The 20,429-nt window shown below is 43.1% G+C and overlaps 1 protein-coding gene across 1 annotated transcript in view; it reads right to left on the bottom strand.

Annotated features, from left to right (window-relative positions):
* The window catches only part of FBXL20 (F-box and leucine rich repeat protein 20), a 2,487,640-nt gene that overhangs the window by 658,532 nt on the left and 1,808,679 nt on the right, over positions 1–20,429 (bottom strand). The gene's annotated exons all lie outside the window — the stretch shown is intronic.

Below are 20,429 nucleotides of genomic sequence, written 5' to 3'. Positions count from 1 at the left end.
GCCCAACTCCTCAACCACCTGCTTGAAAATCAAATTCTGTCATCCACTCAGCATGGTTTCAAGACCAGGGCACAGCACCACTACAGCCCTTCTCTCCTTCCTTGATACAGTTAACCGGGCACGGGATTTTGGTAAAATGATCGCTTCTCTTTTCCTTGACCGCTCCAAAGCTTGTGGTACCATTTCCCACACTATCCTCCTCTCTAAACTATCTACCCTCCACATTTTCTCACATACCCTACAATGGTTTAATAGCTATCTCTCCAATAGGCAGCAATACACCAAATGGCAACAGTCTTACTCTCCCCTTCCTCAATACTTCTACAGGGGTACCCCAAGGCTCCATACTTGGTCCTGTTTTAATTAGCATCTTTATTAACAACTTTCACACCACTCTCCCACAATGCTCAGTAATCCAGTATGCTAATGATTCTACAATAATATGCATTGCAAATTCCAGCTCTGAACTCCAGATCAACCAGAATGTCCTCACTTCTACTGAATTTTGGATGCTTAACAATCATCTTGCCCTAAATCCAAAAAAAAAAACTAAACAAGTAATTTTTACCCTTAAGAAAACCACTCCCCTATATAAAAAACTCTTCAGTATACAAAAGAAGTTACCCCACACACTAAATTACTAGGCATTATTATAGATGAAAACCTAAACTTTGACCTACACATAAGCAGTAACATCAAAAAACACACCAAAAGCTTGGTATACTGTGCAGGCACCAACACTTTCTTAGCCTCTCTACTAGACAAACCCTTGCAACTACATTTTTATTACCCTCTCCCCTTTATGGTGTTCCTCTCCTCAATAATATCCAAAAATCTACAAAATCCAAACTTGATGTGTGTTACAACAGAAGAGCAAATTTGCCACCAAGGCCAAATCCCCATCCCATCACTGTAACTCACTGAAACAATTAGGCTGGTTGGAACTCCTCTACCGTCTCTCATTCACCCAGCTAGCTACAGCACACAAAATAATCTGCTGACCCACAGACTCTCCTGCTCTCTCAACTCTGTTTCCCAAATACCAACCCAGCAGGCAACTTCTTTTTCTTTCGGCTTTTCCCGGTTAGGGGTCGCCACAGTGGATCATCTGTCCGCTCATAATTGGTAGTGGAGTTTTACGGTGTCAAGTTGCCAGCCTGGCGCCCAACCTTCCATAGAAGGCACATACACGCACACACTCACACCTAGGGCCAATTTAGTGTGTCCAACCCACCTACGGCATACGTCTTTGGGATGTGGGAGGAAACCGGTGCACCCGGAGGAAACCCACGTGACCACAGGGAGGACATACAGACTCCGCACAGAAGGCACCCCAGCTGAGAATCGAACCAGAGAACCTCTTGCTGTGAGGCGACAATGCTAACCACTGCACCACCGTGTCTGCCCAACCAACTCAGCAGGCAACTAAGATCTGAAAATCATCTACTTCTAAAAGTAGAACAGCCCACCTTACCAGCTGGTCAACTGCTCTACTCCTTCACTGTCTCCAATCTATGGAACTTGCTTCCTCCTTCTATAAGAAACACGGGCAGCACCACCATCTTCAAACAAACACTGAAAAATCATCTCAACTCTTCCTGGCTATGTACCTGCTCTATAACCTAACCTCTTCCTTCTCGTTATATTATAACTAAATTCATATTCTTTTTACTACTAGTGACTGATGATACTTTCTCTATATTTATTTTTTCTTTCATCACGTGTTGATACTGGCATAACAATGCTGATAAATTTATCTCCGTTTCACCACTCTGAATTCATCTGGTAACCAACTAAATTTCTGCTTTTCTGTACATATTCTGTGTGTTACTGTAATCAAGCCAACTAAATTCCTGACTTATGTATATATTCTGTATATATTACTGTAACCACTATGTGTAACACTGTTTCTACCTCTGTACCAATTAATGTTTAATTTTTTTTCCTGCATCTATGTTTCTTGTCGGAGCTTTTCTCCCTGGGCCTCCACCGAAAATGGGCTCTCTTAGGCCCAGTGGACTTTCCTGGTAAACAAATGCAATAAATAAAAGGCACTGGGCATCCTAGTAGAGAACCTGCCTACCACAACTGCATTTTCTCCTCCTACCTGGCATCTAATAGAGCAACAAACAGCAATGCAATTGAGAAAAAAATAAGGAAGGTTCTCCAATGGAGTAGTCATCTGAATCAGTGAAGGCCAAAGTTACCAACAGCCACGTGCATAACAGAACATGTACAAAAACCGCATTCAGACTGGTGAAAGATAGTCTGGGGATTTACAGTCATACGTCTGCTTATGGCTTTATTGAAAGGTTTTGGCTTTGGTACTCCAGCCAGATGTCCAGGTCATCTGGTGAGATAATGCAACATTTCGGTATACTGCAAGTAATCCAAGGAAGGACATCATTCAGTTTTCAGAATACCATAAAAATTCAACAAAATTATGGATTCATCTATTCCATGAGAGCCATGTCATATCTTAAAAGCAAAGTAAACAGACAGAAGCAAAATTGCAGATGTTTAAGTAGAATATACGAGTCATAAAACAAGGAAAAACTTTACATAAAGTTTCATTAAACTGCTCCACTGCTTTTCTGAGGTACAATGACACACCTATATGCGAGTCTTGTACTGTGTCACCTGCCCCCAAATGTAATATAATAAATATAAAAATGAAAAATAAAGAGCAACATAAAAGAATCAAATAATTTTAATTAAAATCAAAATTCTGTTTCAATGACACTATTTTACTACGCTAATATGAAATGATATACACTAAACTTTCATTAACACTCCCATATGTAGTCCTTGAGACTTAAAAAAATATATATAGATACTGAGAGAAGTAACAACAAAAACAATAGTATGAAACTTGAAAGTTCTACGCCAGTACTCAAAATAAATCTGCACCTTGTGGTATGTTAACATACCCAGAATAACCGGATTGCTAAAGTAATTCAAGATCAAAACTTTCTTCTTAAAAATACATACCTCAAAAATGTTCTATTGCTTAAATACATCCTGTAGGACACTAAAAGCTTAGTTTTATTTGTGCCCCCTTCCACTACCTTGAAAAACATTTCCATGATCCCAGTGGACTAACCACTTAACAAATGTATAATATATAAAATTAACCTGATACCAAAATGTAAAATTAGGTATTTGTCCCATTAGAGTCCTCACTGTTACTTTACCAAAGTTTCAGTTTTTGTTTTGCAGGTTGCCTGTCTATGTCCTCATAGTCTGTCAATAGTTTTAATGAATGGAATTGTCTACTAGATGACAGGGTTATGAGCACCCTGTCATCTAGTAGACAATTCCATTCATTAAAACACATGCACATGTTTATTTCCTTTCCTGTGCTGATTCTAGATGTGGCACCTTTTAACCTGCTCTACTTTACCTGGAAAGTAGGGCTGTGGTTTGAATAATTAATGTTTACTTATGTGCACCATCCTTTTTTTGTTTTACTGTAATACTTATTTTTCTGTTAATGAGACTTGTATTTCAAAGTTCTCTTTCTGCATTCTTGTATGTGCTGCATGCATTGAACATTTAGTAAAACGTAACAGAAATTTTGGAGAAAAAGAAAAACAAGTTCCATATCTGAAGCAATTCACTGTATTACACACTGGCATGAAATGGGAAATTAGCGAGTATTATGTACGCATCAAAATACATGTCTTTCATGATTGTCTTTTTTCTATTTGAAGGAAAAAGTAAGATTATTGTTCTGGCAAATGACTGCTGCAAAGGGTGAAGGAACAAAAAACATCTAACTGTAAAGTGGATGGAGATTTCTATAAGCTCACATATCTTATCCTCAGCTGCATGAACAATACAGAAATACTGCTGGTCTAGCTGCCACTGTGCAGACTCATAGGGAAAAAGGTCAGTAAACTTATGCTGCTTTAGGAGAGAAGTGTAGAAATGTCAGCCCTTATCTTCAGCTGAAAGTCTTTAGCTCTCTTGTATGATTAGAACTAGCCAGATTCTCAACTATGGTCACAAGCCAGGGTGGACTTTGTGGATTTGTACAGCCAACAGTCTTAAATCTACTCTTAAATGACAACTCAGTGTCAGTGCTGTGCACAAATATTCCCCCGGATTCACAAATCCTCTGTGTAAGACTTAAGTCTTACTCGGAGGCTGCAGTTGAACGGTATGACGTCAGCGTGCCATGAATATTCATGAGGGCACACTGACTTAACCGTAACTCTTATACGGACCAAGTATGAAAGCAGGGGGCGTGTCCGACTGCTGAGCAGTCTAAATGTCCACGCCCCTGCAAGTGTAGTAAAAGCAAAATGTCAACACACAAGAGCGAGTTTGCTCAAATGTACTTGCACCCAACACCACACTCCCTGACACTGTAAACCCCCATCACAGTTATAAAAAGTAAAATATTTATTTATTTTTTTTAAAATCCACGATTTAGCTGCCCGTATTTGCGCGTGTGTGCGCAGGTGTGGCCATTGCTTAGCTATAGTTAGCAATTCCGACATGGAAGAGCATAAGAAAGAATGTTTATGCAAATCACACCAAATTGCAATGGCGTAATGGTAGAGCGTATGCACAAAGAGGAGGCATTCACGGTTCGAGTTCCACCACTCCCCTTCTTATTTATGTTTTAAATCAGTATTTGAAATAATACCAGACATATATGATTAAAATTTTATTAAGAGCAGTGAAATGGCCAATGTATCAGTGAACAAAATATATATTTTAAAGGATCCAGATATATAATACCCTGCTGTTAAAGCAGCGCTTTACCCAGCTAAACAGAGGTGCCCATAGTTTAATAGCACTTTACCCAGCTAAACAGAGGTGCCCATAGTTTAATAGCGCTTTACCCAGCTAAACAGAGTTTCCCATAGTTTAATAGCGCTTTACCCAGCGCAAAAGAGTTGCCCAAAGTTTAAAAGCGCTTTACCCAGCGCAATGTGTTTGCACGGACATGCGCGCCGTGCCAACCAGGGCACTGTAGGGCACTGGGGAGCAACGTAGAGCTAGGTTGCTTAAACGCAGCCACACCCCCTAGCCTGTCTAGACAGTATTTAAATAAAAGAGTGACAAGGTTTGAACCCAGGACCCTGTGCATCATAATCAAAGCACAGAACCACTAAGCCATGACAGCTTAGGAGAAACAGCCACTATTAGCATACATATACTTAGAAATGGTAGATTAACCATTACTAAGCAGGTCTGCAGTCAGCTTAGAATTCTCAAAAACGGCCAATCACAAAAAAGTGCGGGAAATGCGGCATATTTAAGCCCCATAGGTGGGAATACTCACTATAACTGATTGTGGTACCCATTTGCAGTCAGGATGGCAGGCGTCGGAGAGGGTAATCGCTTTAGAGCGCAAAGGTGGGGCATTGAGGAGTCCAAATATATGGTTTGGCTCCTAGTCCACCAACATGAAGGCCGACTCATACAGGGCCAGGTTCAATGGGGAGCATATAAGGCAGAGGCGTGGAACCAGTTGGCACATGATCTTACCAGTGCCAGAGGCATTCCCAGGACTGGTGAGCAGGTCCGTCACCACCATGCGGACCTGAAGCGACGAAAGGAGGACCAACTGAACCGATGGATCCAGGAGGCCCATCATATGCCCAATGCCCCACTACTGAGTAAGTATCCATGTAATTAAGTATGTAAGAAATGCTATCCTAGCCTATAGTATGGATAGGTATGTTTTAATATCCCTTCATTTATATTACAGCTGCAGATGTTCGTTCCACGAATCGGCAAGCCTATGCTGATAGGCTGGTAAGGCTGCGCCACCAGGCAGGTTAGTAATTATTCAGCTGGTATTATTATAGAATATAAGTGAGACAGCCTGTAAAAGAGTTTAGTGTTGTAACCCAGTAATAAAGGTCAAATAAGCCTAGAATAAAGCTTCTGTTAGTATTCTAAGATCAGATAAGTGATGCAGCCTGAAAAAAGAGTATTGTAATCCATTAATAAAGAGTAAACAAGTCTCAAATAGAGTTTCCACCTGTATTGTAACATCAGATAACTACTTCAATGTGAAAATGAGTGTTCTAATCCATCAATAAAGGACAGACAAGTCTTGAATACATCCTTGTATATACTGTCATATGAAATAAGTGAGTCAGCTGGAAAGGATTGTTGTAACCCAGTAATAAATGTTAATAAAGCCTGGAATTAAGTACCATCCTGAAATGTAAATATAAAATAAGTGAGAGAGTGTGAGAAAGAGTTTGAAGCTACCAATAAAGGTGTAAGAAGTCTGGAATAAAGGTATACTGCATACACTACATAATGAAATGAATGAGACAGCCACAACCAAAGAGTGAAATGTTTTTAATAAAGTACAATACTGTGTCCGTCCCACATTTTGGATATGTTGTTGTACCCTTGCATTATGGAGATAGTATGGTTGTATGAAATGCTGAACATCCACAGTTGTCTAGGCCCATATAAACTGGCTGATGGGAATGCCAGTATCTCAGAAGAATATTTATAGTCCTCAACTGTTTCATGTATAGTATGTACATGTTAATCCGGTACATGAGCAGCTTGTGATCCCACAAATGTCAGTGTGTTTCTAGAACTGTATGTAACTGTTCAAATGTAGCGGGATACTTTATCTGAACACAGCCACATATGAACATATATGAATACAAATGGAATGTATATTAATGTAGCAGTAACATCTCCATGACCAACATTTCTAAGGTTACATACAGGGAACTGTACTAATACATGTAGGAGATATATATCTGCATCTAGTAGGAATGTACAGTATACGTATAGGTATTTTAAGTTGTTAATGTAATATTTTACCACCCTACGTTATGTTCACAAATTATGCCATTCCACACCAAACTGGGTATGTGTATTCACAATTAATTCCTATGGACATTTGTCCTGTTGGTTTATACATATCTGCATGTACGTTGATGCATGTGCCCTGTTTACATATCCAAACCTGATGGCCTGTTGCCAACAATCAACCCTGCATGCTGTTGGAATGTCCACTGTTGTTCTAAATATCCATGTGTTATGCTTGCTGTTCAACATTTGGAATTCATGTGTGTTTGGTTAATGGGAATACTAATGCATGCTGTAATAACTAATTTGGAATGGTGTTGTTTGTTACTAACCCAAAATGCCATTAAATACTGCTAAACATAGGACAACTGGGAAGGCGGGTCCCACTTCAGCTGCCGATTGCACCTGGCACCAGTGCCCAGCCCGGGACCTGCTCTTCCGGTGGCCTTGTGCCACCTTCGAGTGGAAGCGCTGCAGGGGATGGGGCTCACCCCCCCTCTGCAACGTGGCCCAAGGAGAGCCTCCACTCACCCTCCAAAGGGTCCGGTCTGTGGTGCGTAGTGAGATCAGGTGTTCCATGACTGATCCCCTATGCCAGCTTGAGGCGAGAGTGGCGCAACTCACGGGTGTGCCTACCCCTCCTATCCAGCCCACAGCACAGCCACGGCCTGGGCTGTGAAGGCGCAGAGGTAACTGCCCATGGGTGGGGATCTCAGTTCCACTGTTGCCACCTGTGGGCTTCATGGGCTTGCAATATCCAAACATCCATCCCAGTCAATTGTGTGTACCCACCACATATGTCATACTCTGCCCCTGTATGCATCTTGTTTGTCTTGTCTGTTAACCTCCCCAACCCACCTCCCTCAATATTCCTACTACCTTTACCTCACATTCCACTCTTAGCTGAAAAAAAAAAAAAGATAAAGGGCAATCTCTGCCCGCAAAAAAATGACACCCCAGACATAGCTGCCCATTTCGCACACATCTGCTGGACATGTAAACTGATAATTACAATTGGCTGTACAACATACTTTGTTGTCCTCACTCCTCTCTCAGGGGTGGAAGGTTTCAAATCTCACTCTAAATTTCTAACATATGCACAGCTGTTGCTGGTAAAGAATTGGGCAGCTATGGGCCTTCCCTACATTCTTCCTGCACATCCCGAGCTTGTTTTCCTACTGTCCTACCCTCTTTGTGCCCCCTTTTTCACCAGTTTCCTATTTCCCCATTTTCTTTTCTTTAAAAGAAATTAGCGTGATTGTTAGCAGGAGTAAGCACTTTTAAGCAGTAGTCAGTGGGTGTGCGCTTGTGTGCGCTTAGCTAAGCGTAGATAAGCGTAGCTAAGCATCACGCAAACTCGCGCAAACCCGCTTACAACTGCTTAAAAGTGCCTTAGTCACTCTGTATGACAAGGCCTGTAGTCTGTCAGTCTCGAACCCCGGACCTTGGACACACTAGACTGCATGAATTACCACTGAGCCACAGCAGATATACAATAACTTGGTGCTGTAATAAACATATCATGCATTACTATGAGGGAATGTAAAGGGAAAACAGGAATGCCATAACACAAATCTTGTTCTGTGGGTCTTTACCAGCAGGTAATGTGGAATGGTATGATATGACCATTTTGATTTGATATAAGTATTTAAGCAGTGCTTTACCTAGCTAAATACAGTTGCCCAGAGTTTAACAGTGCTTTACCCAGCTAAATAAAGTTGCCCAGAGTGCTAAATAAAGTTGCCCAGAGTTTAGCAGCGCTTTACCCAGCTAAATAAAGTTGCCCAGAGTTTAGCAGCGCTTTACCCAGCTAAATAAAGTTGCCCAGAGTTTCGCAGTGCTTCACGTGAGTGCGTGAGTGTGAGCTTGTGTGTGCTTAGCTAAGCATCACTACGCGTCGTGCAAACCCGCTTACAACTGCTTAAAAGTGCCTTAGTCACTCTGTATGACAAGGCCCTTGTACTGCTCAGCAGCAAAATAAAATATCCTTGTCAGTCTCAAACCCCACACCTTGGACTCACCAGTCTGCATGACATACCACTAAGCCACAGCAGATATACAATAACTTGGTGCTGCAATAAATATAACATGTATTAAAAGGAGTGAATGTAAAGGGAAAATAGGAAAGCCAGAGCAATACATTTCAAGACAGAAATATAACATGCATTACAAGGAGTGAATGTAAAGGGAAAATAGGAAAGCCAGAGCAATACATTTCAAGACAGAAATATAACATGCATTACAAGGAGTGAATGTAAAGAGGAAATAGGAAAGCCAGAGCAATACATTTCAAGACAGAAATATAACATGCATTACAAGGAGTGAATGTAAAGGGGAAATAGGAAAGCCAGAGCATTACATTGCAAAAAAGAAATGTAACATGCATTACAAGGAGTGAATGTAAAGGGAAAACAGGAAAGCCAGAGCAATACATTGCAATAACCACTGTCATATGCTAGTTAATTCCCTAATTCCAAAAGAAAGTACATACTCCCATGTATCCAGTGTTAGCATTAGGAAGTGTGAGTAAACTGACACACTGAGAAGAGTGTACTGGAAAAAGCAACAGTCAGGTTTCAGTACAACATGCATTTCACCGGCTACAACACAACTTCAGATATGAGACATATACCAACTTTCTGACTCGCACAACAGTGTCCACAGCAAACAAGCATGGTCTCCACCTTGCAAAACTGAAATGCCTACGCCTACCTAACCTATCATTTTATAGCAGTGTCCTGAAATCACAATGAGAACTGCAATTAGCACACAGCAGGCTGCATGCAATTACAAAATGGTGGGCACCAATTGGTGCAGAGGCCATCACATGCACACGTGCAGATACCTACAAAAGCAGCCTGTACTTGCTGTCCACACATGCAATAATATCATTGCAGCATATGGAGAGAGAGAGAGCAAGCGAGAGAGAGAGCAAGCGAGAGAGAGAGACAGACAAACAAACGAACAAACAGAGGTGTTTGGAGACACCAAAAAAATATATATATATTTAAAAAGAAAAATAAACGTTAACAGGTACAACAGACAGAGGTAAGAAATACAAAGGTAAGGTATGTAACAGATATGTATTTGCTGGCATCCGAATGATGTGTCTGAAGGGTACTTTACATACTGTGAACCCTCCATATGTGGGCGCAGTCCGTATCTGTATGTAAATGCAGATGTGCATAGGGCAAGGGACATACTGCAACTGTTACTGAAGGCTAGACATATATATATGTAGTTGAAGGTTGCTATGTGCACATATCTATGTAGGTTGTAGTGTGTGGCATTGAAAACAGCAAGCAGTGCAGGTGTATGTCATGTGGTGGTTAAATGCTGTGGGACTGAGCCAGTGAGGCCTGCTACAGCTATATGGCCTGAGGACAGCAAAATGCATTCCGCACAACACTGTGCAATATTATTACATAATTGTATGCCTCACAACTGTTTAATGATTGATATTCCCAACATGAAAGGTGGCCAGTATATGTGCCTATATGTGCATGTATATGTACAGCAATGGATGTTTACAAGTATGTGTACATACACCTGTATGTATGTATGTATATATATATATATATATATATATATATATATATATATATATATATATATAGAGAGAGAGAGAGAGAGCTATGTATATATATATATATATATATATATATATATATATATATATATATACAGATACATAGATATGTACATATATAGATATGTAGATTAGGTTCATAGGTTCATACTAGGCTATCTGCCTAAGGGCATTTATAAGCCTAGCCCATAGTTATGTGGCTTTCGCCACCCCTTTAGTTTGAATAAAAACTATGCCTATCATTTTGCTGTGCCTCTGTCAAGCAGTGACACTGAAGTAATCCCTGGGGTATATCTGCGATCTCCCATCCATTGGTCAAGATTCCTCTTGAACAAGGCCAGCGAGGTGCTCTGCCTCACATGTACCGGGATTTTGTTCCACAGCACAGGGAGTCTCTGGGTGATGAATCTGTCCCTCCAGCACGTTCTATTTATAACCTTGTCAAGGTTTAAGTCTCCCACCCTTGTGGTTCTGAGGGATCTAGATTTTTTGAGGTGAAGCATATTCATCAAATCTGGGTTTGATATATAGCTATACAGATATATGTAGATATATATACATATATAGATATATGTAGATATATAGATATATGTAGATATGTAGATATATAGATATATATAGATATATGTAGATATACAGATATATACATATATAGATATATGTAGATATATATGGATTTATATCCGGATATATATAGGTATGTGTATATATATATATATATATATATATATATATATATATACACATATACATATATAGATATATGTAGATATATACAGATATATATATATATATATATATATATATATATATATATACATATATATATATATATATATAAGAGTGAGAGAGGGGGATATGGGGTCAGACGTACTGCAACAGGTGCCTGGTGACCAACGCATTGACTGAACACCAGTGTTGATACTGCAGTACCATACCCCATTCCAAAGCACTTTACCCACTAACTACCAGACAGGTGGCTGCCTGCCTAACACTGAAGGTGTCAGAAGGGAACATGGGACACAGGTGTACAGTAGCCTCCCCTCTAATATTCACAGTTCCACACTAGTCTTGTAATCCCTCTACGTGGTACGTGTCATCACAAAAGGTGTGTCATCTAGGGAAATATAGGTCAGTGTACCCCCTACTCCTCACAATGCCCCATGTGGTATGTACCTCACATGACAACCACAGCAAGTGGAAAGGCCACAGACATACCTAACAAAGAGTGACACTGCCCCAAACACATGCCCTATGCAGACTGACTCACAAAACCACAGCTAGAGTGCATTGCATACGTCCTACACAGAGGTTACTACTGCCGGACATACAGAGATATGTCACACCCATAGCAGTCGGCCAACCACCATGGCAACACCTCACAATCCCTCTGGGCTACATGACCTAGGGCCCTAATCCTTGTCAATGCACTAAATAGCACATGCTGGAGGTACAGGTTCCTATACACAAATATGCCATACTCTGTACTAAACTACCCAGGCATTAATAAACAAGGCTCCTCATTAGTAGATGTCATACATAACCCTGATGAATGTTATGGAGATAGGTAATATGCCCTGGGAGTCACCTCTGTGTATCCGTTTGACAGGAGCAAGTGTAATCACATTACATGCATGTCAAATGGCAGGGTAGCATATGGCTAGGCTGCTGTGGGCCATGGGCCAATAGCGTAGTACCTACCTATGACAATGCGCACACACATGTACTCAGTGCAATACAAGCTATGTGAGGTGGAATGAGTGTGATACTGTGTGCAAGGTCTGTAAAGGTATGATAGCTTAGCATGAGGTTGTGTCTGTCATGGTAGTGTGTGTCCTAGGTGTGACGGCAGAGAAAGATGTGTCAGTTATTGGGATGCAGACACAGTAGGATGGCATATGTTGTGACGTAGTACCTTGTGTACGACTGTGGTGTCCCATTGTAGGCTGAAGCAAAATACATGTATGCTCAGTAAGTGGTACTGCTGGTGAATCCATGTCACATATGAACTGTTGTACTACCTGAAGTAGGCCTAAACACCACAGTATGGTGTATGTTCACATTCCCTGGTATCACTGTCTTGTGAGTTTCCTGTAGTCTGCACAGATTACATTCCTCAGGCATAGGTATCTGTAAGTAGGGGCACACAGTACTATAAGGTACACAGGTAATGCTCATCTGTGTTGGCATACATTTGTGTGTTATATGTATGTCTAATGAGTGTGTAATGATGCCTGTACCATGGCCGCAATCACATGTGTTACAGGGTAGGTGTGTGTACCTAGCAACATGTATACTCTGTTACAGCAGTATGCCAGCTATATTAACAACCATGCACATATGTTAGGTAGGGGTATGGCATCAAAGACTAGGGTAGTTTACTGTTAATACTGTAACTGTACATTACATTCATTGCATTGGATGACAATATTCGTCATGCATTAGCTTGATATATACCCCCAGTGTGAGGTTGTGCGTTGTATCCCATACAGTGTGCAGAGTACTGGTGTATACTGGTTTGTTGTATGGAGTGCGGCAGCCACTGTCAGGCAGTTGTGGGCTGAGCACTGATATGTGGTATTGAACGTATGTATCCTCTGATAGACAGACAGATGCTATATCTGGCAGTTAAGTGATATCTGTACTTCATAATGTTAAGTGTGCCACATGACTTGCTCACACATATTGTTTAATTGTCTTCCAGGGTTATAGCTCATCAACGCAATCCTGCGTATACAGCTGCAGAGGAGGAGGTCATACAGGCCAGCCTGTATCAGCACTATGCCCTGCTTTTTTCCAGGGCCAGCCAGCACCAGCATGAGTGTACTGCACAGTGGCAAGATCTTGTTCGCCGGGTAAATGACATAGGCATGCATAACCGGACATATGAGCAGGTACGCCATCACTGCAGTGATTTAATTAGACATGTCCGGCGGTGTGCGTCTGATATCCATAGGCAACAGCTTGCCACAGGTGGTGGGGGCACCCATACATCTGCCCCTCACCAGAGTGGAGGAGCTGCTCCTAAGCGTGGTGGCTTCTGGCCTACAACAGCAACAACATCATGCATGTGTCATCATGGAGGCCGGAGCTACCCAGCAGGACGACATGGAGTGTGCAGGTAATATGCCCTAGCTGTAGACTACAGTTACCTGTATTGCTAGAATATGCTTATGTGAGATGTGTAGTGTGTGTTTAGCAGTTGTGCTGCCTCTCGTGTGCAATACTGGTATTCGGAATAGTATCTCCACACCTGTGACTGTTGTTCCACTGTAGATTAGCGTGCTCACTCACGGTAGCAATGCCACAGTTGTGGCCACTGATAAATGGTGTCATATTCTTGTAGGTCCCTCTGGTGTGACAGCAGGGCAGACGGTACATGTGAGACATTAATCATCTCATTAAAGTCAGTAGCTGCCTCAATCACATACAATGCACAGTGCAGCAGACACAAGTGTGGCAACACTGTACTGCACCTTAGATATGCATAGTTGCTACAGCTGTACACAACAGAACACGTTTATCATACGCGGTACACGAAATCATGCTACATTTCCCATCACACCCGCTGTAAGGTCACACGTCAGTATCCCACATGTCTTGCACACACACATGCTGTACCTCAGGTGTAGAGTCCTATCATGGAAGTGTGCAACACTCCAACACATAACACAGTCATGTTAGGCAATGCTCGCTATTGGTCACCTCACACACCCATGTACAAGGTGTCTGTGTAATTGTGAACATAGCCACGGCACTGCAGTTCAGGTACAGCATGCTAGGCGATGGTCTTGCACACATTAGTAGCTGTGAGTGACCACAGGATGCATGTTTATGATGGCACAGGGTACTACATCCCATCCAGTTACAGTGACCACAGTACTACTCATAGCAGTCATTGCTTTGCACCTCAATGTTGTGCGTGTGCAAACATATGCACCTATACACAATATGCATAGCATGTTGTGTGTGCTTACATATGCCAGTATACACAATATGCACAGCAGTCGCCATCCAAACAAAGTGTCACATATATGTTCTGGAATGCTAGTGGGTGTATAGGTCACTTGACACACATTGGGTATGTGTGATGTTTAATGTTGCAGTCGTGTAGCATGCCATGTGTGGCACCGACATATCTGCAATATGTCCCACACTCACCATAACCACTGTACACTGGCCATGTAGAGCATTGTGATGCCTTCACGTCAACATGCAGAAATCGTCCAGTGTGTGTACATAGCATGCATGTGCTACACCCGTGCCCACTATTATCTGCTTTGGACACAGACACTGTACTCAGACATTGATATCTATGTGTCACACAGATAACACATGCAGCCATGGCATGTATACTTGTGAGTGATGGTGCACAGGGCATTGCAGAGCTGATAATACCTGCACAGCAATGTTGTGTCCATGTACAAACTGTGTTCCAGGGTGTAGCCAATCACTGAACAACGACACAGTTGCAACAAAGCCATGTATACTGCCATTACATTGGGGCATCTACACTTGCGCTGTATGGTCTTGTGCAACACATATTCTGCATGCTGACACGTTTGTGGTGACTGTTTACCTTGTGATACTGACAGCCACCTTCACCCACTATAGAGTATGTGTTGGATTGCTGGTGTGTGTGTATGTGCTGTAGTGAGGAGTATATTACTGTGCATGTGTAGACCGTAAAGTGGGTTTCCTGTCTTCTTCTCACAGGTGCTGAGTTAGGGCTGGCCGAATGCAGCAGGGAACCTGAAGCCACTGCCACGAATAGTGCTGATGATGAGACATGTATTTTGACACAGGAAGGTTTGACAGGGTCTGTCGTTGGTCCACCAATCGACAGTACACAGTGTTCAACCCCATCTATGCGCACACTCATACTGCCAACACATCCCTCACCACCAATGGCCATAGGCGAGGGACAGCATACAGTTGGCACTGACCAGGAGAGTGTGGTACCCATGGCACTTGCATCCCCTCACAGCAGCCATAGCCATATTCCTGGAATGGTACCACATAGGCGGAGGTCCAGGGGTTCTCGGGGGAGCACCGCTGGTCATATTGCCCCTGGCAGGCGTTCCCTCACTAGTCTTACGACGTCCAGTATGTTCCAGGCTGTAATGCAGGCTCAGGCACGTATGGAACGGTACACCAGGCAGGGACTTAGGGCGCAGAGGGCACATTACATCGCTATCAATGACAGCATCCATGACCTTGCCGGTGCCATCCGGACTTACGGATTGATAAAGTCATTGATAGACGTTGGGGGGAGACATTAGATGCCCTCCACAATATGTCATCCATGAGCCAGGACCGTGCGTGACGGTTGCGACGTCGATGCGGATGCATGCCAGCAACAGCTGGCAGTGGTCACGGATGGCCCCCAGTTCACAGCCGCTCCCATAGTGGCAGTACCAGCCCCAGCAATGCTGGGGCTGCCTGTCCATTGACCGTCCCAGTAGACCACGTGCACGTGGCTCTGGCCATTCCCAGCAGGGACATGGGTCCAGTCATCCCACCTCTGCCTCTGAGGACAGTAACCAGTCAGGGTTGGTACCCGATACTGTCCGTAGCACCCCTGCCAGGCACAGGTACTGTGTCCGTGGCCAGAGACAGTGATCTGTACAGCCTAGCAGGTACAGTCTGTGGCTGTCCCACAAACTACTGTATATGGCAGCCACATGGTGGAGCTGTGTGCATGCAGACACACACACATTAACCAAACAACTAGGGCTCACACATACACACACATTATATCAACATTGGCCCATGCTGTACTGTTGTCACACACACACGTCGATTGGATGGGTCAATGTCAGGCTCTGGCAAACAACAAAACACCCTGTGCATATGATAATACCTGTGTCGCCTCCTGTCATCTGTAACATTGATGGAGGAACAGGCTAACATGGTGCTTATGCACAGGGTGACACTATAGCAGTGTAGCAATATTAGCAAGTTGTCAACAGGAAAGTGTAATGACATCCTTGTAGGTATATCTCAGCATACATTATTCATCAAAGCTCAGATTGTCAATGTAGCATTGTTTACACCACTGTTAGGTCTGACTATGCATTGTCCACCCATGTGCCACTTGGCTGACGTATAATGTGTTGCCAGCATGTGTTAGTGAGTGGACAGTATGTGTGTGATGTGTGCAGTACAGATTAGCAAGTGTACATCTGTGAACATGGTGGGTGCGCACTGTCTGTATGTACGTGCATAGTGGACACATGGGACATGTGGCATACCCTGTTGTACACATTGTTAACATGTCATAGTATCTTTCAATGGCCAGTATGCATTCTACTACAGTTATGTACTAACATGGGTAGACGTGTGTATGACATGGGTAGACACCATGCTGTGGGTGATACTGTTAGTATCTGTCGATGATTTGCGGTCTGGTAGTATACATAATCTCAACAGCATGACTATAAGCAATCATTGGATGATGTCCTGACAAATGACACACAGTTGTAGGGAACTCAGTAACAGTTGTATCCTTCCGGTGCTACACTATAACACTAACCAGTGGTAATTACCGCCACCCATTCCTGTGTCCACACCTGTTTGGCATATAGCCCCCTTAGGTACATGCAAACACACTAGGGATGTGTCCATCCACATCTGGTAATGCATGCAGTGACCTACAATCCATTCCCTGGATGGGACGCATCCTACACAAGGGTATCATACAGACAGATGCCTGTCATGTGATACATGCTGTATAGCAGTAAGCAGACTATGGCATAGTCATCCACATGTACTATACTTACTATCCCATCAGTACCACATAGGTGGTAGCCCTCAACATGCATGTTGGGTACCAATGTGTACATACAGCCTCATGTTATGTCATGTGTCCCTTGGTATCCACATATCCAGAGGTATTGTGGAGTCCCAAGGTGTGTCACATGAAACATTAGAGGCCTGGATGCATATCCACAAGGCGGTTGTACACCTATAAAGACTGCCCATTATTGGCAGTTGTTGTGTATGAACATGCCTGACATATACCCCAGGCATATACCCTCACTCACTACTGTAAAGTAACTGTCATGGGTGTGTGTGGCACAGATGACCTTGGCCACGGATCACGACAGTAGATGGGCCTGTCACATACATACATATGTGACCTATGATCTGAGAAGCTGTGGCACAACCTGTCAATGGCAACAAATGTATTCATGTAGTATGCAGGCCTCACACCTATGTACTGATTAAGGGAACATGTACACATATATATTTGCAACGTATATACCTGATGTGTGCAATGCACTTACTGTTGTAATCATAATATGCCATAACATAGTAAAAGCAAGACCCACACCGCATTGACCAAGAGTGACACACACACAGTCAGCACTTGCAGGATTCAAACCCCTACCTAACTATGTTATGATACTAGAGAGAGACGCATTAGCACATCGCGCTATTTGCTTTACTGGGTGGTTTCCCTTCTCTGTCTGTATTTCTAGGGTGGTGACATCATCAGTCTTTCCAAAGAGGAATGTACATCTTTAGTGTGTTTTCCCAGTCTTCAAAAAGGCCACTCCTTTCAAGGAGAATTGCACACACATACACACACCCTCCACACACAGACACACACACACAGACACAGTCAGCGTTTGCAGGATTCAAACCCCTACCTAACTAGGTTATGATACTAGAGAGAGATGCATTAGCACAGCACACTATTTGCTTTACTGGGTGGTTTCCCTTCTCTGTCTGTATTTCTAGGGTGGTGACATCATCAGTCTTTCCAAAGAGAAATGTACATCTTTAGTGTGTTTTCCCAGTCTTCAAAAAGGCCACTCCTTTCAAGGAGAATTGCACACACATACACACCCCCCCACACACACACAGACACATACACAGACAGTGTCAGCGTTTGCAGGATTCAACCCCCTACCTAACTAGGTTATGATACTAGAGAGAGAGAGAGATGCATTAGCACAGCACGCTATTTGCTTTACTGGGTGGTTTCCCTTCTCTGTCTGTATTTCTAGGGTGGTGACATCATCAGACTGGACATGGTAATATGTGTACACTGTTTTATGCCATTCCGGGAATGGTCCATGTGGGTCGTCAGGTGTCAACAGCTGGAACAGGAATTCATAATCCTTACCTTGTGTAATCTATCTGTGGACACATCAACATTCCTTCATATGTCAACACATATTTATGCACAGCTTGTTGGTTTTGTGGGTACTACATGTGTCTGGGATGTTGATAAAGGGCTATTCAAAGTGTATGTGAGACGTGTAGCTGTGTTCAGTGATGTATGTCCTGTGTGGCTGCCTTGCAAACAGTCTAGCATGTTTGTGAACCATGATCTGCACATGAACATACCACAGTTAGTAGGGTTGTGTGCATGTCAGCTTCCAATAGCTCGGTTTATGACTTCAACCATGATGGACTCCATGGCCTTGCAGATCATACTTCATAGGCATACTGGACTGTACTTCCCATGGTGTGTTGTGCACCAACACTTGTGTAGAGTGTCATATGTTGCTGTAACACATTCAACGGTTCCACATCCTGTGTAGGGGGGGAGGTTCAGCTGACTGTTCAGGTGAGGGATCTGTTTGTTCTGTAGTTTATGCATGACACATATTGGGAATCAATTTAGTCCACTTGATGCCATGCTTTTAGCATTGGGGGTAGCTGTTCATCCATTCTACATGTGATATCTCCTGGTATGATGATATGGACTATCGTCGGTGGGAGGTGGGTATGTATACATGGGCCTGTCTGTCAGGATGCCGGCACTGTCAGTCAGGTACAGCTGGCCCTGACTCATGACATATATGTGTGCACATTGCTATATATGACATAGCTGTCGGAGGTGTCATGATTCAGTCTGGACTCCTTCTCAGCTACTCTTTAAAGAACACCAACAAACCTAAGCACTAATCCCTGTTATACTCCTTTACACACTTAACACCCTACTGATCCTTTGTCATCTGGCTACAGAGTATGTCATGATGATATCCCGGCATGTCCAGGGGTCAGCTTTGTGTGCACTCTCCAGTCCAGCTGGTGAATATTGTGATGTAGACACAATGTCACATCTGCCTCATGTACACAGACAACACTCTTCTCCTCACAACAAACCCAGATATATGTGTGAGATGCACCTACAGAGATATACAGGGTGCTGAACTCTCTCGAACCATGTCTGGCATAGTCTATCAGGTGGTGAAGATAACCACACACACCACATATCAGTCTCACATATCCTCTGGCGACAGCACTCAAAACCACATTATCACACATACACATACTCGGATGCTGTAAATGAACTCTGCCTAAGCAGCAGAGACCTCCACAGCAGGCACACACACAACTGCTACCCCACTACAATAACCACATCTCACATAGTTCACAATGTCAGTGTGCCACACAGTCACTTGCCTTCGGGCTAAACAACACACATAATACACTTGTGATAGGCGACACTTATTGTCAGACACACTGACGTACCACTCACCAGCCCATACAAGGGAATAGTCCCTTTGTGCTGTCTGTCGTGTGCCAGGATCTGCCACATAACACATGCAGTCAGGTCACTACAAAGCAAGTACAGGACTGGCACCATCATTGTCCATGCTGGTGCGTAAAACCTCAGACGTTACTCCCTGGACCACATGACATGGTACATGGAGGAACAGTGTCATCATGTAGCCCAGTCCAGTATGACCCTGATCTTGTCTAGCATCTTACACCCAAGTATGATGTCACAGTATACAGACAAACATATCACGTTTAACACTTTGCTAACAGATTGGTGTCATTCATAGGGGATACAGTGTCTGTCAGCCTGTGGTGACATGCTCAACATGCCACGTAGCTTCACTATGGACAGCTTGCACTTGTCACCCTTGGACCTTTGAATGCTGGCTAAGGCTCTTGCTGCCGCCATACTGCATTTGTTGAGCAGGGCTCAAAAGACAAACCCACCTACATAGACATTACAGGTTAAATAACACTAAGGATAATGCTGCTCAACACCAGATGTGTTACCCTCATA

Source organism: Protopterus annectens, chromosome 13.part0, assembly GCF_019279795.1.
Source record: "Protopterus annectens isolate FY-2018-M chromosome 13.part0, PAN1.0, whole genome shotgun sequence".
In the NCBI taxonomy this organism is placed as follows: Eukaryota; Metazoa; Chordata; order Ceratodontiformes; family Protopteridae; genus Protopterus; species Protopterus annectens.
Note: the sequence above shows the minus strand (reverse complement) of the source record. Positions and strands in the feature narration are given on the sequence as shown.